Below are 25,254 nucleotides of genomic sequence, written 5' to 3' on the forward strand. Positions count from 1 at the left end.
GAGGCTTTCTACTCCCGTAAAGATTTACACCCTCGGAAACCCTGTACAGGGTCACTATGGGTCGGAACCGACTCAACAGCACTTAACAACAACATATATATATATTATATATATATACACACGTGTATATGCTGTGTTTCTATGTGCTTTTTCCCTCTTTTTTATCTATGCCCAAAGTGCTTTTGTTCATTTCTAATTATACCTTTATTATACCATTCTCTTTGGTTGTTAATCTCATCTGTATATCTCTCTTCTGATTATCTCATTTATTTTCATTTTTCCTTTCCCTCAAATATGTAGAAATTGCATCAGAGAAGTGTAATACACCTTCTTTAGTACTGACACAACACGTTGTTGTTGTTAAGTGCTATTGAGACCATTTCGACTCATAGCTACCCAATGTGGTGTTTCTGAGGAGCAGCCAGAGGGCTTGACCCACCTACCTTTTGGTTAGTCATCCAGTGCTTATCCTACAGCTCCACACTGAGGCTAACATGAGGCTTAGTTAAATGTGGATTTTCAGTTTTCAACAGCATCACTTTATATTTAAATTTCTGAATTTTTATTTGTCAAAATCTCTATACAAATCTTATTTGTATAAGACAATTGTCCATTTGATTAGCCCCTCCCCTTTGCTTTTTTCCCCTTTTCTTTGCCATTCCTATAAAATATGCCTTTAACTGTTTCATCTTAGAATGAAACAAAACACACAAAAATAATTGCACTTGATCTCATGTCTCCTTCCAGCCACTGTCCTGTTTCTCTGCTTATCATCGTAATGACACTTACTTAATACAGCTGATCTCCAATTGCTCACACCATTATTCTTCAGCCCACTTGATTTGACTTTGATTCCCCTATCCTGTCAAAACTGCTTGTCCGCTCATCTCAAAGTCACTGATAATGCCCATGCCTGGAAATGAATGGATTCTTCTCCTTTTAATCCTCTCACTAAACCCATCAATATCATTTTGTGTCATAAGTCATTTCATATTTTGTAAAAATTCCCTTTGCTTCTGTGATGTCATACACTCCTATGAGGACAGTTCCTCCTGGTTTTGCATGTTTTAAGCAGTCTAAATGTTGAAACATAAGGAGGTTTTCGTAATAATGGAATTAAAAGCAATGAATTTTTTTCCACAAACTTTTTGAAACCCCCTAGTGTTCACGACTTTAGCCCTGGATCCACTTTTTCTGTACCCATTGCCCCTAGTTGATACCAGTCACACCTTGCCTGTAAATACCTCTTTTTCCAGTGGATCATAACATATTATGGAGAACATTATGAAGAATTCCAGAATTAACAGTAAATGGAACAGAATAAACGGATGTTGTAAGGTATGCTGTTGTTGTTAAGGGCTGTCACATGGCCCTGTGTAAGGTTTCCAGGAAGCTCCTTTTGGGTTTGAATCACCAACCTTGTGGTAAGCAGTCCAGCACTAACCTACAGTGCCACACCAGTACAACGTGAAAGGTCTGTGGAAGAGTTCTGTCCTTTCACCTTGCTCTAATATATATTGTTGTTGTTGTTATGTGCCGTGGACTCGGTTCCGACTCATAGCGACCCTGCACAGGGTTTCCGAGGCTGTAAATCTTTACGGGAGCAGAACGCCTCATCTTTCTCCCACAGAACAGCTGGTAGTTTCGAACTGCTGTCCCTGAGGTTCGCAGCCTGATTCGTAACCACTACACTACCAGAGCTCCTAATCTATATACTGAACAAATAATCTGAGAAGCTGGACTATATGTTGCATCCTTGGTCACCAGCAATGGATCTCATGTCCTGATGAAGGTAAAACACTCACTCCAGCCTTCAGTGAGGGATATACCTGAATGTGAAGAAAATAAAAATCCTCGCAACTGGACTGATAAAAAATCATGATAAATAGAGGAAATGATGAAATTAGTGATTTCATTTTACTTGGATAAAAATAAATGTCCATGGAATTAGCACTCAAAAATTGAATTCTGTACTGCATTGGGCAAATCTGCAATAAAAGACTACCTTAGAAAAGCAAAGATGCCACGTTTATGACTAAGGTGCACATGACACAAGCCATAATCTTTTCAATCACCTTAGATTCATGAGAAAGTTGGAAAATTATAAAGGAAGAGAGAAGCATTGATGTGTTTGAATTGTCATGTTGGTGAAGAATATTACATATACTAATATTGGACTGCCAGAGAATGAACAGATCCGTCTTAGAAGAAATACAATCATAATACTCCTCTGAAGTGAGACTCTGGTAGCGTAGTGGTTATGAATCGGGCTGCGAACCTAAAGGTCAGCGGTTCGAAACTACCAGCTGCTCCGCGGGAGAAAGATGAGGCTTTCTACTCCCGTAAGGATTTACACCCTCGGAAACCCTGTACAGGGTCGCTATGGGTCGGAACCGACTCGACGGCACGTAACAACAACAACAACAACGAAGTGAGACTGGTGAGACTTGGCTCACTTAATGTGGATATGTCATCAGGAAACACCAATTGCTAAAAAAGGGGCATCATGTTTAGTAAAGTAGTGCAATGATGAAAACAAGGGAAACCCCTAATGAGCTAGATTGACCCAGTAGCTGCAACAGTGGACTTGAACAAACTATAACAATCATGAAGACTGTGCACGATGGGGCATTGTTTTGTTTTGTTTATGTAAGATTGTCAGGAGTTGGAGCCGTATTAACAGCAATTAGCACTATTAATGGTCTTTTAAACAGCCAGCCCCAGGTCTTGTTTTGGCTGGTGACACTGAGCTTCTCCATTGGCTCTTTCCACATAGGTATTCAATTTGATTCCTGTATTCCATTTGGTGAGGTCCATGTGTATAATCCATGGCACTTAACAACAACAACAACGTGTGTAGTCGCCATTTATAGTGTTGAAAAAAGATATTTGCAATGAAGAAGTCATTGGTCTTGCAAAATTCTCTCATGGGATCTCCAGCATAGTTTCTAACCAAAGCCATATTTTCCAACTGATGCTTACTTTTTGTTTACCACTGTAACATTCCAATAATCAGTAATGCAACAACCAATAATGCATCTTGATTGTACGTTGGACCAATTTCAGACTGAAGAAGTTAGAATTCTTCAATTTCATCATCATTGGCTTTAGTTGGTGGTGCATAAATTCAAGTTACAGTCATATTAACTGGTCTTCCTTGTAGGCGTATAAATCCTAGCACAGGTAGCCTTGTACCTCAAGACAGATCCTGAGATGCTCTTTTTGATAATGAATGATGTGTCATTCCTCTTGAATTGTCATAGTACCCATATGACTGCCCCATTCAAAATGGACAATACCAGTCTATTTCAATTCACTAATGCCTAGTATCTGGTAGCGTAGTGGTTACAAATCGGGCTGCGAACCTTAAGGTCAGTGGTTCGAAACTACCAGCCGCTCCGCGGGAGAAAGATGAGGCTTTCTACTCCCGTAAAGATTTACACCCTCGGAAACCCTGTACAGGGTCGCTATGGGTCGGACCCGACTCGACGGCACTTAACAACAACAACTATGCCTAGTATATTGATTATTTGTTTTCCATTTCATTTTTGATGACTTTCAATTTTCCTAGTATCATACATCATACATTCCTCATGGTGATTTTTAATGGATGTTGGCAGCTGTTTCTTTTCAGGAATTTGAAAGACAACTACCTGACCAACAAATTGGAAGAGATCCATATTTGTGCCCATCCTAATACAAGATGACCCAGGGGAATGCAGAAATCATCAAACAATATCATTAATATCACCTGCAAGTAAAATATTGCTAAAGATACTTCAAAAAGGGTTTCAACAGCAACCAACAGGGAGCTACTAGAAATTCAAGATGGATTCAGATGAGGATGTGGATCAAGTTATATCATTGCTAATGTCAGGTGGATTTTGGCTGAAAGCAGAGAAAACCAGAAAGATGTTTACTTGTGCTTTATTGACTATGCAAAGTAATTTGACTGTATAGATCATAATGAACTATGGATAACATCACAAATAATGGGTGTTCCACAGCACTTAATTGTGCTCATGAAGAACTTACATGTATACTGAAAGGCAGTCATTTGATTGAAACAAGAGAATACTGGATGGTTGAAAATTAGGTTAGATGTGCACCATCTAACTTTCTCCATACTTATTCATTCTGTATGCTGAGCAAATAATCTGAGAAGTTGGATTATATGGAAAAGAATTTGGATTGGAAGAAGGCTCATTACCAACCTATGATATGCAGATGACACAATCTTGCTTGATGCAAGCTTGCTGCTGCTGCTGTACATCGTCAAACCAGTTCTGACCCATAGTGACCCTATATAGGATTTTTGAGGCTGTAAATCTTTATGGAAGCAGAAAGCCTTATCATTCTCCCGCAGAGCAGCTGTTGGATTCAAACTGTCGAATTTGTAGTTAGCAGCCCATGATTTAACCCAGTATGCTACCAGCTGGAAGCTTCTTGTTGTTGCTAAATGCTGTCGAGTTGATTCTGACTCACAATGATCCTGTATAGGGTTTCTGGAGTCCTGGTGTGGCATAGTCAGATAAGCACTTAACCGCAAGGTGAGTTTGAGCACAAGGTTGGCAGTTCAAACTCACCAGCCATTCCTTGGAATCCCTATACCAGGTCGCTGTGAATCAGAACTGACTTAATGGCACGTAACAACAGTATAGGGTTTCCAAGAAGTGGATAGTGGGTTTGAACTGCTAACCTTACTGTGAGCAGTCCAGTGCTTATCTTACAGTGCCACATCAGGACTCAGCTGAAAGCTTAGAAGACTTAAAATACTTACTGATGAAGATCAATGCCTTAAGTGTGAATTGCATCTCAATCTAAAGAAAACAAAATCCTCACAACTACACCAATAAATAACATGAAAAATTGGAAAAAGATGAAATTGTGAAAGACTTCATTTTTTTTAAAGATCATAATCAATACTTGTGGAACTAACTGTCAAGAAATCAGTTGAAATATTCTACTAGGCAAATCTGCTGCAAAAGTCTTCTTTAAAGTATTAAAAGAGCAGAGATGTCAGTTTAGGACTAAGGTGTGTGTAACTCAAGCCGTGGCATTTTTCATACCCTCATATGTGTGTGAAAGTTAGAAAACAAAAAAGGAAGATGCAGAAAAATCAATTTATTTGAATTGTAGTGTTGGCAAAGAATATTAAATGTAATATGGATTGCCAGAAGAACAAATAAATCTGTGTTGTAAAAAGTACAGTCTAAGAATGTTCCCTAGAAGTGAGGATGGCAAGACTTTGTTTCTTGTACTTTGGACATGTTGTCAGGAATTACTAGTCCCTGGCAAAGGACATCCTGCTTAGGAATGTGGAGAGTCAGCAGAAAAGAGGAAGACCTTCAACAAGAAGGACTGACATAGTGTCAACATTGGGCTCAAATATAGTAACAATTGTGAGGATGGTACAGGACCAGACAGTGTTTGGGTCTGTTTTGCGTAGGGTCCTATCAGTCAGAGCCAACTGAATGTTCTCGCCTAGACCTCTCTTCTGAGCTACTAGATTCATATCTATAACTGCCTTCAGATTTCTAAAGCTGAAAGCTTGCATCTTCCACATCTCCTCCCACAAAAACAAAATACATCTTTGTATTCAATCTCATTAAGTGGCCCAATCATCTATTCAATTACTCAATCTTGTTAGTAATCATAAATTTTGTTTTGTTTTCAAAAACTATTTTTATTGTGAAGAAATTATCCAATGCATACAATTAAATATAACAAGTGAAATTTCCTGATTCAGAAAACGCCATTATTAATATTAGGGGAAGTTATTCTTGAAATTTTGCATATGGACTCATAGGAGTTTGTTGTTGTTGTTGTTAAGTGCTGTCAAGTGTATAGGGTATATTGTTAAATGTCGAGTGTATAGGGTGTTTTTGTTAAGTGCTGTTGAGTGTATAGGGTTTCTGAGGCTATAAATCATTTGAGAAAGCAGAAAGTCTCCTCTTTCTTCCGTAGAATGGCTGGTAGACTTGAACCACGCCAACCTTGTGGTTCGCAATCCAATGCTTATCCTACAGATGCCCTGCACTCCCCAGTAGAAGTATAAATACATACTTTATGTATGAGCCTTTATAAAAGTAGACTCATAATATACTCATTGCTTTATAGAAAATAGAAAGAAACCCTAGTGAGGCTGAAGGAATTGCTGAACTTAAAATAGCTATATTTTTCATTCTAACACACAGACACATTAAAAAAAATATTAAAAACAGTTGCTGAGTTGATTCCAACTCATAGTAACCCTGTGTTGTTGTTGTTGGTAAGTGCCATAGAGTTGATTCCAACTCATAGCGACCCTGTACAGAGTTTCCAGGGAGCATCTTGTGAGTTTGAACCGCTGACCTTTTGGTGTTCAGTCCAGTGCTTATATTACAGTGCCACATAGGACAGAGTAAAACTGCCTCATACCATTTCCCAGACTGTAAATCTTTAAGGGGCTGACTGTAAGTTCTTTCTCTTTTGGAGCGGCTGGTAGCTTGGAACTGTTACCTTGTGGTTGTTGCTGTTGTTTTTAAGTGCCGTCTAGCTGCTACTGACTCATAACAACCCTATGCACAACGGAATGAAACACTGCCCGATCCTGGGCCAACTTCACTATTGTTGCCATGCTTGAGCCCATGGATGCTGCCACTTTGCCGATCCATCTCTCTGGGGGTCTTTCTCATTTTCTCTGACCCTCCACCTAAGCAGATAAATGTTTAACCACTGCACTGCCAGAGCTCGTTTTCATTATTTCAACAGTTTTTCTTTCTCCAAAGTTTCTTCCAAGGTTAAGAAAAAACATGTAAAGCAGTTTAGGAACATGGAACATTATATTTTATTTTTAGATAGTATTGACTTTCTGCTATGAATGATGAGGACAATTCTATTCTCATTTGACTTTGCCTGGCCCCACCTATATTAAAACAATGACCACACCCTACCTATTCCTAACCTTAATGGATCAAATACAGTATTTTCCTCTACACAGGAGGGAGATTAAGCAAATCGGGGCTTCTCGGTATACTAACGTAAGGTATCTAATACTTTTATATAGGATTACAGAATACTATTTCTATTTTTTATTTCTTCTCTATTCCATCGATTCAGCTAATATTTACTGAGCACTTGTTATGGCTGTGCTTGTTGATTGACTAAAACAGTTGTTTGAAAACTTTTAATCCTGCCTAAGGCTAAACAGTTTAAGATTGCCTCAACTATGTTTAGGTTATTTTGTTGTAGCTTAGTGCCATGGAGTTGGTATAGGGTTTCCAAGGAATGGCTGGTGAGTTTGAACCACCAACCTTGTGGTTCAAACTGACCTTGTGGTCTAGTGCTTTATCCCAGTGCCATACCAGGTAATAGAAGAATATTATTTTCTTGCCTCAATCATTGTACTGTAATTTGAAAATGATGTATCTCATGGGGAAAGGCATATCTCATCATTCAGTATTAACTGTTTTCTTAATATTGAGCATGAATTGTTTTATTTGCTGTATGTAGAACTACTTATTTTTAATTACTTAAATCTTAGGAAGTAATTCTTAATTAAATATACACATTAAAAATTAATACAGCTAAATAAATGTTAATATAGTTAGAACAGATTTCTTTTTACTTCATTTAAAACTTTAATGTGGTCTATTTGTTTAACATTTTCTTCAAAACAAAACTCAGATATCTACAATTATAAAACAGCCTTTAAAATTAATCACTTTCTCTTCAAGCTATTATTTTACATTTACCTACCAGCACTAAATTTTATATTATGCAATTTTGCATAATATGCATAATTAGCATAGTTATGCATAATTATGTTCCTTGTAAAAGTCTGACCTTTAACATGACTTCAAGAAAAAAGTTTAAATACATATATTTATATAAAAAATAATAGATTAGAAATCCTAGTTATTTTAACCAGCAATAAACATTGATATCTTATGCATTAGTGAGCTGAAATGGACTGGTATTGGCCATTTTGAATCTGACGACCACATGGTTTACTATGCCAGAATGACGAATTAAAGACGAATGGTGTTGTCAAAAAGAACATACCCAGATCAGTGGTATAATGCTGTCTATGACAGGATAATATCCATGTGCCTACAGGGAAGCCTAGTTAATAACACAATTATCCAAATTTCTGCACCAACCACTAAAGCAAGAGAGGATGAAATAGAAGAATTCTGCCAACTTCTTCAATATGAAATTGATCAAACATGCAATCAAGATGTATTGATCATTACTGGTGATTGAAATGCAAAGGTTGGGAGCAAAGACGATCAGCAGTTGGAAAATATGGCATTGGTGATAGAAATGATGCTGGAGATCCTATGACAGAATTCTGCAAAATCAATGATTTGTTCATTTCAAATACATTCTTTAGACAGCATAAGGGATGGCTGTACACATGAACCTCACCAGATGGAATACACAGAAATAAAATTGACTACATCTGTGGAAAGAGACTATGGAAAAGCTCCACATCATCAGTCAAAACAAGGCCAGGGAAAGACTGTGGAACCAACCATCAATTGCTCATATGCAAATTCAAACTGAAGCTGAAGAAAATGAAAACAAGACCATGAGAGCCTTGAATACATCCCACCTGAATTTGGAGATCATCTGAAGTATGGATTTGATACATTAAACACTTAAGATGGAAGACCAGAAGAGTTTTGGGGTGGCATCAAGAACATCATACATGAAGAAAGCAAAAAGTCATTAAGAAGACAAGACAGAAGGAAAAGGTCAAAATGAATGTCAGAAGAGACACTGAAACTTGCTGTCCAGTGTAAAAGTGCTAAAGCAAATGGAAGAAATGAGGAGGTCCAAGAGCTGAACAGAAAATTTCAAAGATCAACTTAAGAAGATAAAGCCAAATATTACAACAAAATGTGCAAAGATCTGGAATCAGAAAACCAAAAAGGAAGAACACGCTCAGCTGGAGGAATTGAAGAAAAAATTCAAGGCTCGACTTTTGTTATTAAAAGATTCACTGGGCAAATTATTGAATGATGCAGAAAGCATCAAGAGAAGATGGAAGGAATACACAGAGTTACTGTACCAAAAGGAAATGATTAATGGTCAGCCATTTCAAGAAGTAGCATATGATCAACAGCCAGTGATACTAAAGGAAGAAGTCCAAGGTGCATTGAAGGAATTGGCAAAGAACAAGGCACCAGGAGTTGATAGAATTAACATTGAAATCTTTCAAGAAAGTGAGGCAGCACAGGACACACTCAGTCATCTATGCTAAGAAATTTGGAAACAAACTATCTGGCCGACTGATTGGAAGAGATCTGTATTTGTGCCCATTCCAAAGAGAGTTGACCCAATGGAATGCGGAAATCATCGGACAATCTCTTTGATATCACATGAGATTAAAGTTTTACTCAAGGTAATACAGAAACGGCTGCAAGCATACATTGACAGAGAACTTCCAGAGGTTCAAGCCAGATTCAGAAGAGGCCATGGAACGAGGGATATCATTTCTGATGTCCTATTGATCTTGGCTGAAAGCAGAGAATATCAGAAAGATGTTTACCTATGCTTTATTGACTACGCAAACCTTTTGATTATGTGGATCCTGACAAGCTATAGACAACATTGCGAAGTATGAGTATTCCAGAACACTTAATTGTGCTCATGAGGAATCCATACGTGGACCAAGAGGCAGTTGTTCGAACAGAACATGGGAACACTGAATGGTTAAAATGACGAGAGGCATGAGACAGGGTTGTATTCTTTTACCATACTTATTCAACCTGTATGCTGAGCAAATAATCCAAGAATCTGGGTTCTATGAAGAAAAATGTGGCATGAGGATTGAAGGGAAGACTCACTAACAACCTGTGATATGCCGATGATACAACCTTGCTTGCTGAAAGTGAAGGGGACTTAAAACATTTCCTGATGAAGATCAAAGAGCACAACCTTCGGTATGGATTACATCTCAATTTCACGAAAACAAAAATCCTCACCACTGGACCAATAAACAACATTCTTATCAATGGAGAAAAGATTGGAGTTGTCAAGGACTTTGTTCTTCTTGGATCAGCTATCAACACTCACAGAAGTAGCAGTCAAGAAATCAAACAACATATTGCATTAGGCAAATCTGCTGCACAAGACTTTTTTAAAGTGTTGAAGAGCAAAGATGTCAGCTTGAGGACAAAGATACACCTGATCCAAGCCTTGATATTTTCAGTAACCTCATATGCATGCAAAAGCTGGGCAGTAAATAAGGAAGACCATAGAAGAATTGATGCATTTGAGTTACGGTGTTGGAGGAGAATATTGAAAAAGTGGTATGGGCTGCCAAATGAACCCACAGATCCGTTTTGGAAGATGTGCAGCCAGAGTGCTCCTTGAAGGCCAAGATGGCCAAACTTTGTCTCTCATACTTTGGACATATTGTCACTAGAGAGCAGTTGCTGGAGAAGGATATCATATTTGGTAAGGTGGAGGGTCAGAGAAAAAGAGGAAGACCCCCAACGAGATGGATTGGGCAAGTGGCAGCATCGATGGACTCAAGTGTGGCAACAGTAGTGAGGTTGGTCCAGGATCGGGCAGTGTTTCGTTCTGCTGTGCATAAGGTCTCGATGGCATCTAACAACAACAACAACAAGCATTGATGACTGTTAATATTCCATCACAGCATTTCAGCAATTACACTGACACTGATTCGTTGTAGATCAGATCTGTTGTTGTTGTTAAGTGCTGTCGAATCATTTACAACCCATAGCAAACCTGTATAGGGTTTTGAGGAGCAGTTAGTGAGCTTGAACTGCCAACCTTGTGGTTCAAACTGACCTTGCAGTTCAGCGCATTAACCAACCCTGTAGCATGATCTCATTCAGAGTATTGTACCATCTGAAGGACTGGCTTTTAATTAGAAGCTGAGTTGTTTTCAGCCTGTAACAGCTACACTGCTTATAACCCCAATAATATGTCTAGCAAAACGCATGCCTCTATACATTTGAATTTAAAAAAGAAGGTGAGGAAGACTCTAGATGTGGATATAAAGATGAAGATCATTAAGACCTAAGATAATTGAGAGTTGATGAAGTGTATATATATATAGTTGTTGTTAAACTCCATCAAGTCGGTTCTAACTCATAACTACCTTGTGTAAGGTTTCCAGGGACCAGCTGGTGGGTTTGAACTGCCAGCCTCTTATGGTTGGCAGTCCAGTGCTGATCCTACAGTGCCATAGTCCCAGACTTACGATGGTGAACCTACTCTGATAATTCCATTATAAGTCTGTTCTGATGTAAAATCAAATAACTCACTTTATTATTTTAGTTGTCATTTTTATTTTTATCAATGTCTTTACAAATACGATATTTATTTATCTTTGGGAGTTGGAAAGATTACATCAAGGAAATAACTCACACAGTTGTAGAGGCTGGCAAGTCCCAAGTTTACAGTTCAAACATAAGTCTGGAGGATTCTCCTCACGCATACGGAATCTGGCTGTTGACTCAAAGTTGTGAACACTGGTTAATCAGGTCAGGCCCTCAACTGAAATCCCAAGAACCAGAGGTCAGATAGAGGTGACCTTGATTAGTCAAGCAAAGGAGCGCACAGCCCACTAACATTGCCAAGATGGCTCATTTTATACCTTGCAGGATGGCAAAATTGACCAAACCCTTGGTTAGATTTCCAAGTTTTTACAATCACAACAAACCATGTTCATAATCACTCACAACTGAGCCACATAATCCTATCAGCATCTTTCCCCATCTTTTCTTACCAAACCCATCATGAAAACAGTTGTTTGTTGGAAGTCACAGAGACAAGACCTTAAATAGATCATTGCACTACATAAATACTTTGTACTTACAGAAGCTCAAGTTAACCTCCAGCAGCATTTGATCTCTAAGCACTTAATGAAACTAAGATCTAAATTTGGTGCTGTGGACAATGGAACAAACTCAACTCATCTCTGTTCCCTCTCTGCTGCTTATACAGAATTTCATTGAAAAGCTATGACCGTTCTTTTCTCTTCTCTAGAAAGGAATGTGTGTGCATCAAGAATTTTCAAACTCCAGATTTAGGGGACTGGTTAGTGAATGTATGTGTAATTCTTGCTTCATTCTTGGTTTAAAAGAGCAGGCAGGCAGATAAAGAATTGTGTATTATATTTTTGCTAGTTAGTTTGTACTGATTAAAAGGAAATTCCTTGTATTAGAGGAAGGAAAGTTGCTTGATAAAGTAAGTTATACAGAAAATAAAAATGCAGTTGATTAGAGAGTTGAAGATACCTAATTTATGGCGATATATGTATAGAGGTATCTAGAATGTTAGTAGAAATGAAACGTGTTTGATTTAGTGTATTCAGGGAAGAAATACTAAGAAAAAGTGACAGGATATAGTGAAGGGGCCTATGAGTGCACACATGAGGTAAACCAAGAACAAGTTTGGAATTTCTTAGAATCACTGTAGTTATTCCATATGAGTGCCCCCTTTTACATTAAGTATTGTTGTTGTTGTTAAATGCCATCGAGTCGGTTCTGACTCATAACGACCCTATGCACAACAGAACGAAATACTGCCCGGTCCTCCCAGTTGTTGCCATGCTTAAGCCCATTGATGCTGCCACTTTGCCAACCTATCTCTCTGGGTGACTTCCTCTTTTTCTCTGACCCTCCACCTTACATATACTTGGTATATGTCCCCAAGAAATCTTCTGAGCTAGGACATGAGTAGATATATGCACATTGATGTTCATCATAGCTCTATTTACAATAGCAAAAAGATGGAGACAAGCTAAGTACCCAACAGTGGAAGAATGGATAAACTTTGGTACATACACACAATGAAGTAAGTACTGTGCAGTGGTGAAGGATAGCAGTGAATCTACGAAACACTTCATAACATGGATGAAACTGAAAGACATTATGTTGAATGAAATTAGTCAATCACGAAAGGGTAAATATTGTGTGAGAACATTATTGTAAAAGTTTAATAAAAGGTTTTCATACTAAAAGAAACATTGTTAAAATGTTTACTGATGATGATTAAAGACCACAGCCTTTGACATGGCTGCACTCAGTGTAAAGAAAACAAAAATCTTCACCATTGGACCATTAAATAGCATCATGATGCATGAAGAAAAGATTGAGGTTGTCAAAGACTTCAATTTTTCTTGAACCCATCAACACTTATGGAAACAGCATTCAAGAAATCAAACAACGTATTGCATTAGTCAAATCTGCACAAGAACACTCTAAAGTGTTCAAAAGCAAAGATGTCAATTTGAAAACTAAGGTTCATCTGACCCATACCACCTGACTCAAGGTCATGGTTTTTTTTTTTTTTTTAACAAATGGCAAAGTTTTCATCGTTGGGAATACAGCAGGGTCAAATCAGATATTTTCCCATAGTTTCAAAATATGGCAGGTAAAGGATTAGAATGAAAATATTTCCATTGTCCCTGTCACTAGGGCATTAACCCAGGAGTCATGTGCTTCTCTCCTGTTTTTTAAACAAGAGTCTCAGGTCTTCGATTGATTTACAGGTGTATTTAGAAGGCTTCCCTTGGGCTTGTGGATGTGTGCACCCATCTTATGCTTAATTTTAGGATGTGGGTGTCTGGAGGGCCATAGTATTTTCAATAGCTTCATATTCATGTCAAAGTTGGACAATGTATAAAGAAGACAGTAGAAGAGTTGATGCATTTGAGTTATGGTGTTAGAGAAGAAATTAAAATTCCTATGGACTGCCAGGAGAACAAACAAATCTGTATTGGAAGAAGTACAGCCAGAATGTTCCTTAGAAGTAAAGATTACCAAACTTGAGCTCTCATATATATTATCTAAGGAGCTCTGGTAGTGTAGTGGTTACGAATCGGGCTGTGAACCTTAAGGTCAGCAGTTCGAAATTACAAGCCGCTCTGCCAGAGAAAGGTGAGGCTTTCTGCTCCCGTAAAGATTTACAGCCTCGGAAACCCTGTACAGGGTCGCTATGGGTAGGAACCGACTTGGCGGCACTTAACAACAACAACAATAGAGACTAGTCCCTGGAGAACATCATGCTTAGTAAAGTGGAATGTCAGTGAAAAAGAGGAAGATCCACCAATGATACAGATTGGTGCCATGGCAGCTGCAGTGCGCTCAAATGTTAATGATTGTGAGATTGATGCGGGATCATCGCTGCTTCCTTCTGTTGTGTGTAAGGTCACTGTGAGTCAAAACCAACTTGATGGCACCCAACAATAACAACAAATAACTTTATTAAAAAGATGTTTTATTATTTGATCAAAATCAAAGGACTAAGTAAAGGTCAAGAATCTATTGTAGATTAAATTTATTTTCTACTCTCAGAACTTTGACTGTACTTCTCTTTTTGGCAGAGTACCTAGAGAGGATATCAGTTGTTGATCTATATGAAATCTACCAAACACTGTTTTTTATTAAAGTAATCAATGTACATAGTTAAAAAGTCACATAATATGAGGAAACATTTAGGAATAAAGAGTAATTCTTTACCCATCATTTCATAAGTCTCACACCACAGAGGCAGGCATTTTATACTCTTGGAGTTTGTCTCTTACTATGTTGTTGTTGTTGTTGTTAAGTGCTGTCGAGTTGATTCTGACCCATAATGTCCCTGTATAGGGTTTCCAAATAGCCACTGGTGAGCTTGAACCACTGATCTTGCGATTCAAACATCTTTGCAGTCTGGTGCATTAACTCACAGAGCCACACCAGGACTCCTGATTTTTAAATAACATGCTTGTATTATTATGCTGTAACTTTTCAACTTTGGATACTATCTGATGTCTGTAAGGATTACTCTTAGTACAATTTTTGAGCTAATCAGTAAATAAATGAAAGCTTACATTATTATGTGGATATAAATATTGTTCATTGATGGGCCAAAGTAGTATAGTACAACTGTAATTTAATTTTCCTCAAACTTTATTTTTCTGAGCGTTAATAAGTACATCATGTTTTCCATTTGCTTTATTTTTTGACTGCTAATCTCACTGTCAGCATTTCAAAAGTACCAGTTGTTCTGTGGGAGAAAGATGAGGCTTTCTACTCCTGTAAAGATTTATAGCCTCAGAAACCCTATATAGATAGGGTCACTACAGATCAGAACTGACTCCACAACACATCACCACTACCACCACCACTAGTAAGTAATGTATTGTCAGAGTATCCTAGACTAGTGGCTCAATGGTTAAATGCTAGGCTGCTAATTCAAAGGTTAGTTGTTTGAACTCAGCAGTCACTCTGTAGGAGAAAGATGTGGCAATTTGCTCCCATAGAGACTACAACCTTGAGATCTTATGAAGAAGTTCTACTCTGTAGTATGGGTTCTCTTTGAGTCAAATTCTATTCAGTAGCAACAATTTGTTTAAAAAAAATTTTTTTTCTAGTATAACCTAAGGAAAATATACTATTGCCTCTATGAGTACAAAACACTTATCTAGCACTCACTGTGTGCCAGATTTTCATATTTAAATCCCTTAGTTTCAGGACAATCCTAGTAAGTGTGAGTGAGTGAGGATCTGGTTTGCTCTTAGACTCACCTCAGTCCTTGCTCACCTGGTTGATTGTTTTATACCTAAATAGTAGAATTATTTACCTCCTGTAAAAGGAGCTCTGGTAGTGTAGTGGGTTACAAGTTGGACAAGGTCAGTAAATTGAATCTACCAGCTACTCCACAGGGAAAAATGAAGCTTTCTGCTGCTATGAAGATTTTATAGCCTCAAAAACACTATATGGGTTTCTGTGAGTCAGAACTGACTCCAGGGTGCATTACCACCACCTTCTGGAAATGATGAGTCAGAGAGGAACATAGTGCTGGTGAACAAAGAGGTACTGTGCTGGAAACGAACAACTTATTAGCTCTCAGGTCAAAAGATATATTATGATTATGTTTTGTTTTGTTTTGTTTTTCTCTTTCTTTTTCATATATAACTACTTGTTTATTGTTTAGGTTTACTATTTATCTTGTCCTGTAAAATTGACTCCTAATGTGCTGCTGTGGGATAATGCACTTTACCACGAGGTCGGTTTGACACCAAAAAGTCAGTGGTTCAAATTCACCAGATGCTCCTCGGAAACCCTACACAAGGTCACCATGAGTCAGAACTGACTCGAAGGCACTTAACAACAACAAGTCCTGTAAAGTAGTCCCATAATAGTATTATAATGCTATTTTTAATAATAAATAATAATAGTATTATTAATATTAGTGATAATAATGGCTAAATATTGCAACAAAGAAACACTGATGATACTGTAGGATAAGCACTGGATTGTTAACCACAGGGTTGGCAATTCCAACCCATCAGCCACTCTGTGGGAGAAATATAAGGTTTTCTTTTCCCTTAAAGATTTATAGCCTCAGTAACACTATACAAGGTCACTGTGTATGGAATCGATTCCATGGCAATGTGTTTGGTTTTGGCTTTGGAATATTTACAACAATGCTTATTGCATAGTAGGTACTAGTCTAAGTGTCTTAAATATTTTGAGCTATTTAGATCTGTGAAAACCTCAAAGAATAGCAATAGTAATAGCATTCTCTCACCAAACAGTATCATTTCCCTCTCACAAAAGAAAATGCCCTTACTCTGTTCCCTAGCAAGGAGACCTAGTGTTTCAGCAAACATCTCTAGGTAATTTTCATTCCTTCTTGGTTTATACAACCACATCTTCATGCCCTTTAATCTGTAGGGTAAATTATAGAATAAGCACACTATAGAAGGAGCCCTGGTGGTCCTGTCTGTTAAACACTGAGCTGCTAACTACAAGGTTAGCAGTTCAAACTCCCCAGAAGAGAGATGAGACTGTCTGCTTCTATAAAGCTGTACTGTTTTGGAACTCCTTTAAAGTGTTGCTATGAGTCAGGGGAACTGAGAAGCAGAAGATAAAGGAAATTAGTTCATAGGAAATGTAGACTTAACAAAGCAAGGTTGAAGATATAGTTAGCTATTATAGTCCTTGTTTCTCCAAGTGGACATGAGGGCTTTGATTAGTATTTATAACTTCTTTCCTCAACTACTCACCCCTTCCTTTTCCCCTGGATACTCAAAAAGCCTTATCTGATTAGGGTTCTTTACCTCGTGTGCCAACCCAGAGCTTTATTCTTGAGGTTTCTGAACCTTTGGTGGTGTTGCCTACATTGGTGGTGATGATGTGCTGTGGAGTCGGTTCTGACTCGTAACGACCCTGTACAGGGTTTCCGAGGCTATAAAGCTTTACGGGAGCAGAAAGTCTCATCTTTCTCCTGTGGAACAGCTGGTAGTTTCGAACTGCTGACCTTGTGGTTCGCAGCCTGCATTAGATTGTATTAATCACCCATTAACTTTTACCATTTAGACAAGCAGCACTAGGAAGTGCTGTAAAGTCAGGGAGTCAATGACAAATGACTGGTGCAAGAAAGTTAATGGAAGAAGTTTATGAATGGTCCTTTGTGCATACACCCAGATTGAATGATTGTTTTTGACTTGTGAATGCTTTCTAAATGATTTTCTCATGCAAAAGAGGCAAAATAATCCCTTTTGTAAATGGGTCAGCCTCTTTGCCCAGCTACCTACTTGCAGGAGTAGGTTTATCTTCAAAGTGGCCACGATGACAGAGCTAGAGATTGTTATTGTTGTTGTTGTTGTTACTAAGTGTCGTTGAGTTGGTTCCCACCCATAGTGACCCTGTATAGGGTTTCTGAGGAGTGGTTAGTGAGCTTGAACCACCAACGTTGCAGTTCAAACCAGCTTTGCAGTCCTACGCATTAAACCACAGTGCCACACCAGAGCTAGAGATTCAGCCTAGCAAAATAACTAACAGAAAGTAGATTTACTAAAAAACCTGAGAAATGTGTATGATTCTTGCATTGTACTTTGCCAGAGGTTCCATATAGTATATGGCCTACCATTGAAATGTTAACCAACATTAAATTTCCTAAATTAGAGGCTCAAGAGATACAGTTTCTTGATTGGGAGCCTACCTAATTTACAGATCTTATTATTGCTCTGGCTTGTACTTGAAGTTAATAGTTTAATTTATGGGCTATTTGATGAAGTATTTAAGAGTAGCATACATAAATAAATATGGTAGATGTTTCATCAAACATTCAAAGAAGCTAAAGTTCTACATTGTACCACTTTCCTCTGAGGTTGATTGTATATGGCTTGGTATTTTGTCTTGCATCCTACAGGTGATATCTTGACATTCTACACTATTAAAATTCAGAAACTTGACTGTAAAATGACAACCTTTCAGTTTTCCTAGATCTCTCATCCTCTGACACATCTATGCCGTTACTCAAGCATACAGTACCAGTTATTTCTTGCCCAGCTACAGCTAGTTAATATTATTTCATCAGTAGTATAGTTTTTCATGGTTACCTGTGTGATGTTAGGAAAATCAGAATCCTCCTTGACTAAATTTGGATAAAGTGATAAAGGTACATTACTCTCTTTTCCAGATGAAAACCAACTGCTTTGGATATTCACTATTGTGAAGCTTAAGAAAGCAAAAGCCCTGGGCAGATTGAACAGTACTACCAACTTCACTGGCATATGTGGGAAGTTAGTTCACTGAGGCATAGTCTGCATTAGAATTTCAAGTAGTTTTCATCTCAATAATAAAAGCTATAACATCAAGTAATAAAAGACATGTAGCATGTGAAAAATATCCCTAATTCCAAAAACAAAATACAAAATTAAAACAAAATCAGAGCTAGGTAAATGCCTAAGAGGATATGGATTGAAAATATACCAGAAATGTATTTTAATTGTTTAAAAGCATATAGAGTAGGACTCCTAAATCAGATCAAAGTCACATTTTGCATGAATTGCTTTGTACTATTTTGGGAAGACCATTGGGAAAATTATGAGACTCTTTGCCAATACCTAATACTGATTTTTTTTTTCTTCCCTTCAAAAGGGCTCAAATATTGTTTATAAATTGTCATCATTTTATTTAAGCAGTGCATATTAGGCATTTCTGTGTTCCTTTATAGAAGATAAAATTAGCTTATTTCAGTAAGGAAAGAGAAGATATAATAATGATAAAATTTCTGTGAGAGTTACTTGTCTGGAGATCATGCTTATGGGTAGCATAAAATTTCTAATAGGAATAGATCCTTGACCTTCAGTGCCTGTCATGATGCAAAAATAAAATCAAACAAACCTGTATGGTATGTCATCAATGAACCTGACTCAAATGATGCAAAATATTTATGATTTAATATCACTACAGGTGATGGTGTTCTTCTAAGCCGTGGAGTCAGTTCCAACGTATAGCAACCTTGTATAGAGTTCTTGAGGTGCGGCTGGTACATTTGAACCACTGACCTTGCAGTTCAAACTGACTTGCTTATCCTACAGCACCACACCAGGACTCTTACAAAGGTTAAGGGAGAACCTAATGACCTTTCTACCTTCTCAGGCTACTAAACCACTGAGCAGCCTATAAAAAAATTGTCTTCAAAAAAAAAGATGGACAATAACGTGATCCAGTGGTAATTGAGGCAACTGTGTGAACAAATATAGGCCTGGACCAAAGTCTTTTCATTAGGGAACTCATGAACAGAAACTTTAACAAATGACACAAGGCTTTTACGATATTGTAAGTACTAGGACTTTTTATCCATGAAAGAAAGTTATTTACAGCCTTGGAAACTGCACTTAACAACAACAGGAATATTGTTAACAAATCTACGTTGGATGAAGTAGAGCCATAATGCTTCTTAGACTTTGTCTCGTGTACTTTGGACATGTCATCAGGAAAGAGCCGTTCCTGGAAAAGGACGACATTATGCTTGATAAATCAGCAAAGCAAAGGAAGACCCTCAATGAGATGAACTGACACAGTGGTTACAATCATGGATTCAAACATGGCAAGGATTGTGAGGCCAGTGCAGCAATGGACTATGTGTTGATTAGTTGTACACAGAATCACTGTCAGTCAGAACCAAGTCAGTAGAACCTAACAGCAGCAACAGGAATAATGTAAAGATTAACAAATTTGATCTAGCAGTAACTTAAAAGACTATAATATGGTGAGCAGGCACAGTTTATTCCAGGAAAAAAAATATAGTTTAATAATAACTTCTGATATAATTTATGAAATCAATATGGAACAGAAAAAGAATCATGTATTTATCAGACCAGCTACATAAAAGCTATTTGATAAGATTTAATACCCATTCTTTATTCCTTGGTCTCCAACAATTTTGTGAAAATAAAGGAGAAATAATTTATTTAACTTGTTTTTTTTTTTTTAATGCATTTAAATGCAATAGCTAAAGGGTAAACAGGGAATTACTTATTTAAGGTAAACAGTAGATTACTTAATGTGATTTCTTGAAAATGTATCTTAATGCAAGAGCTAAAAGAACTAAACAGGCCATGAGAAGGGTGAAAAATAGCTATTATTATTTAACATTGTTCTAGAAGCCAGTATAAACAGATGAGAAAAAAAATAGACATATTATAATTCTTGGTTGAGATTGCTTGAATGTTTATATGGCAACAATATGTTAAACTGTGTATTTATATTCTATCCAATATTTATACTTTTAATACCTTACAAAAAGCTCTTTTTAAATGTTAGTTATAATTATAAATAAATATGTATGCAAAATGTGTAAAAATTCATAATACAAATAAAAAGAGGTATATTTAATGATTATGCATCAAAGATTCCTATAAGACTTAGTAGCAACTAATGCCATTACTTCTCAATTATGTAATCATCTAATAAAGAGATTTTGCTGTTGCTGTTATGTGCCCTTAAGTCAGTTCCAACCCATTGCAACCCCGAATAGGGTGTCTGAAGAGCAGCTGGTGAGCTTGAACTCTGACTTTGCAGTTCAAACTGACTTTGCAGTCCAGTGCATTAATCCACAGTGCCACACCAGAACTCCAGAGAGATTTTAGCAGCTCATTAATTACACCAGTATATTTGCATATGTTAGCAGTTAGACTAAACATGGAAGGAAAGTCACTTGCAAAATTTTTTAAAATTTATTTTCAGCTTAACAGTAATAGTAAGGGCAGATTTATAAAATATACAGATTTAAATCTTTTATTGTTGTTGTTAAATGCTGTTGAGCTGGTTCCACTTAACATCAACCCAGTTAGCCTTTCTGAGGCTGTAAATCATAGATGGAGCAGAAAACCTTATCTTTCTCCGATAGAGTGGCAGGTGGCTCGGACCGTGGATCCTGTGATTCGCAGTTCCGTGCATGTCCTACAAAGCCACAATGCTCCCATTTATATCTGATAGTAAAGACAAATTACTAGAAAATGTGCATCTCAAAGCTTATGTATAATCAGATTTATGTGCAATTAATTGTCAGGATTGATTTTTGTGGGTCTCAACCCAAATATCTTAAACTTATATAAGCATAAATATCATCTCTCAAAAATACAAACATTTGTAAAGTAATTAATGCTTAAGAAATATTTGAAAAGTGAATGGATGAAATGATACAATAGAAAGCTTTAGATTAAGAATTTGTAACAACAGAATCTGTTGTTTATTCTGTCTCTTTTCTCCTTTGAGTCCACTTCTTTGTTTATAAAAAGATAATAGCACATTTTCTATATCTAAGATAGTTAAGGCTAACACTTGATTTGCTAAAATAAAGTATTAAGCATTAACCAAAGATTCTTGCTGGCCTATACTAATTGCAGATATAAAACTTTTAGGTCACAAGATTGAATTTCTATATAATGTAAAATTTAAAATGAAATTGAGTTATGAATGAATCTGAATTTTATGAGTTGGGTTTTAGTTATATTCTTTTTAATTCTCAGGCCATTCATACAGTAAAAAGGGACCAAGTCTAGGCCACTATCTTGTTGCATAAGACAACAGCTAGTTCCTGCATCCCCAGTGGAGCTATTAAACCCAAGTATAGGTGACGGGAGATTAGAAATAAAAAGGAAGATACAGGACACAAATGAAGATAGTAAAGTTGGGACCAGGTGGGACACAGCACTCTGATGGAGATACTGTGATGCAGACCAAGTGCAGCAAGTTTATTTTATACACATATCAAAGGAGGTGCTGGGGACAGGGAAAAGAGTGCAAAACATCTGATGTTTTTGATGCATGCAGTAAGTGGGACTTTATCAGAAGAATGTAACTTGTGGTTGCTAAGGAGACAGAGATAGATCAGCTACATGTTTTTTTCAGACTAAACTGAAGGCCATGGAAAGACTTTGCAAATTCCTTGTTCCATTAGGCAGGCTTTGCAAGTTCTTCAGGGGGCAGCCTGACCTGGGAGCACAGCAAATTTGATGGACCACAACTGTTTAGTTGCCCCCAAGTCTGAAACATTTGGTTTTATTGTACCCAACAACTATCCACTGCTGTTAAGTTGATTCCAACTCTTGGTAACTCTACAGAGTAGATCTACCACATAGAATTTCCAAGGCTGTAGTCTTTACAGAAGCACACTGTAACATCTGTCTCCCACAGAGCAGTTGGTGGGTTTCAGCTGCCACCTCTTGGTTAGCAGCTGCGTGCTCTGACCACTGTGCATACGGTCACAAAAATGCTGTTTGGCACAGATAAATGTTGCTTTGTTAATAAGAGTTAAGAACTGAAAATCCTGACAGCAATATCTTTTTCAAGGAACTAATGATTTAAATTACTATTTCTATAATATTAAAAAATCTGGAGCTTATTTCAAGTTTTTATTCAAGTTTTATATCAAGTATTCCAAAGAAAATCAACAATGTGAATCCAAATTCACAGGTAAACTAAATAAAAGTTTTAATGATATATGTTGTTGTTGTTGTTGTCAGGTGCCATCGAGTCGGAACCGACTCATAGCGACCCCATGCACAGCAGAACGAAACAATGCTCGATCCTGGGCCAACCTCACCACCGCTGCCACCCCCGAGTCCATCAATGATGCCACCTGGCCGATCCATCTCGTTGGAGGTCTTCCTCTTTTTCTCTGACCCTCCACCCTACCCAGCATGACATCCTTCTCCAATGATTGTTTCCTCCGGACTACATGTCCAAAGTAGGAGAGACGAAGCTTAGCCATCCTGGCCTCCAAGGAGCACTCTGGCTGCACTTCTTCCAAAACAGATCTATTGGTTCTTTTGGCAGTCCATGGCACCCTCAGTATTCTCCTCCAACACCACAACTCAAAGGCATCAATTCTTCTACGATCCTCATTATTCACTGTCCAGCTTTCGCATCCATATGAGGCTATTGAAAACACAATGGCCTGGGTCAGGCGCACCCTAGTCCTCAAGCTGACATCTCAGCTCTTCAATACTTTAATGATATATAGAAAAAATAAAATGTCTAAAATTTATATGAAGATATCAATGGCAAATTAAACTGGAAAATTTCAGAAGAATGTGTAAATGAATATGGAATACCTCTTAGATGCTATTCGAAATAGCTAGATTCCACCTAACTGTTTTAGGGTAAGTTTTATTAGGTTAAAAGTTTCAGTATACCAAAAGCAGACAGCAATCAAATATCTTAGCTATTTATTTATTCTGTTTCATATAATGCTTGTTGTTGTTGTTAAGTGCCATTGAGTTTGTTCCAACCCATTGTTACCCTGTATAGGATTTCTGAGGAGCAGCTGGTGAGCTTGAACTGCCGACCTTACAGTTCAAATGGCTTTGCAGTCTGATGCATTAACCCACAGGGCCACACTAGGAGTCCATATAATACTTAGCAGTATGCAAAAATACTCATAGAATGATCATTTATGGCTTCTAAGAGCTCAGTGTAACACATGCCAGGGGATACATTGCTGCTTATTTGATGGTGGTAAGAACAGAAAGTGTCTCTGATAGCTTAGTGGTTATGAATGGAGAGCTTCTTATCTCAAGATCAGCAGTTTGAAACTACCTGCTATTCCATTGGAGAAAGATGAGGCTTTCTGCTCCCATAAAGATTTACAGTCTCTGAAACCCTGTACAGGGTCACTATGAATCAGAACCGATTCCATGGCACACCACAACAAGAATAGAAAGGAGTCTGTTTGCTGAGAAAATACTTTTGGAGAAATGGCAGATATCTAAATGTGGGAAAGATCTTGACCATTTTCAGTAACACTCTTGGTGTGGTACTGTAGGATAAGCACTGGATTGTAAACCACAAAGTCGGTGGTTCAAATCCACCAACTGCCCAATTGACTGGATCTGGCATTTAACAGAACTACCTGTGGTGATATTCAATCGTAAATTTCCTTCATGATTTGAGTCACGTTCATTGATGATATACAAAGCAGCTTTTTTGCCTCATCCCAGGTGCTGAAGGTCAAAGACCTATCTTTACCACTGCTGATCACACTGAAAGGGATCACATTAGAAAGTCTTAGACAGAGTGGAATAAAAATGTGGAACAAAACTCAAAATCATTATTAAAAAAAAAAAAAAAAAAAGACACTACTTACTATTCATATATACTGTGGAACCCCTAAGACTAAGGCCCTTAGTCATGCTTCACACCTGGAGCTAAACTCACACCATTGCTCAGTATCAAGTGAACAATAGCACTAGTTAGCCACACATCAATCAAGTTTTTGAGATCTAAAGGGCAGCATTTTCCTGAGGACAAAGTTCAGAGAGCAGGATGGGTGAGGACATAAAGAGGAATGGAAATGAGAACTTGAAGAGGAAGTGGGCTGAGTGATGTTATATTGTAGTGATTGCAGTCAGTGACGTGAAAATAGGTACGGATTGTTGAAACTGATTTTCTCTGTAAACTTAAACTAATTCGCAGTAGAAAGTTAAGGAAAAAAACATGACAAATGACAAATTAAAATGTATACATGCATACCTCATAGGTATTATGAGTTCTTTTCCAAATTACCACAATATAAGCAATAAAGTGCAAAAAAGGAGTCACAATAATTTTTAGTACCTAGTGCATTGAAAAGACATCTGGTATGGTGCTGTGGACCAGCACTGGACTTTCAACCTCAAAATCGACAGTTCAAACCTACCAACTGCTCCTAGGAAACTTTGTATTTGGTCACTCTGAGTGGAAACCTACTTGATGGCACTTAACAACAACAACAAGTGCATATAAATGTATGTTGACACTATTAGTGTGTGGTAGCATTTTGGAAAAGTCTGAAATATTGTGAGAATTACCAAATGTGACACAGACATGACGTGAATATTTGTTAATGGCTTTGGTATACTTGTACCATTCAGCATTGCCATGAACGTTTGATTTGTAAAAATCCTGTCTCTGTGAAACATAATAAAGCAAGGAGCTAAAATATAAGGGTTGTCTATATACAGTG

At 37.5% G+C, this 25,254-nt stretch overlaps 1 protein-coding gene across 1 annotated transcript in view; it reads left to right on the forward strand.

The window, feature by feature from the left end:
* TBC1D32 (TBC1 domain family, member 32) overlaps positions 1-25,254 on the forward strand; it is a 345,222-nt gene that overhangs the window by 219,164 nt on the left and 100,804 nt on the right. The window lies entirely within an intron of this gene.

This window comes from Chrysochloris asiatica, unplaced genomic scaffold, assembly GCF_000296735.1.
Source record: "Chrysochloris asiatica unplaced genomic scaffold, ChrAsi1.0 scaffold00027, whole genome shotgun sequence".
NCBI lineage: Eukaryota > Metazoa > Chordata > Mammalia > Afrosoricida > Chrysochloridae > Chrysochloris > Chrysochloris asiatica.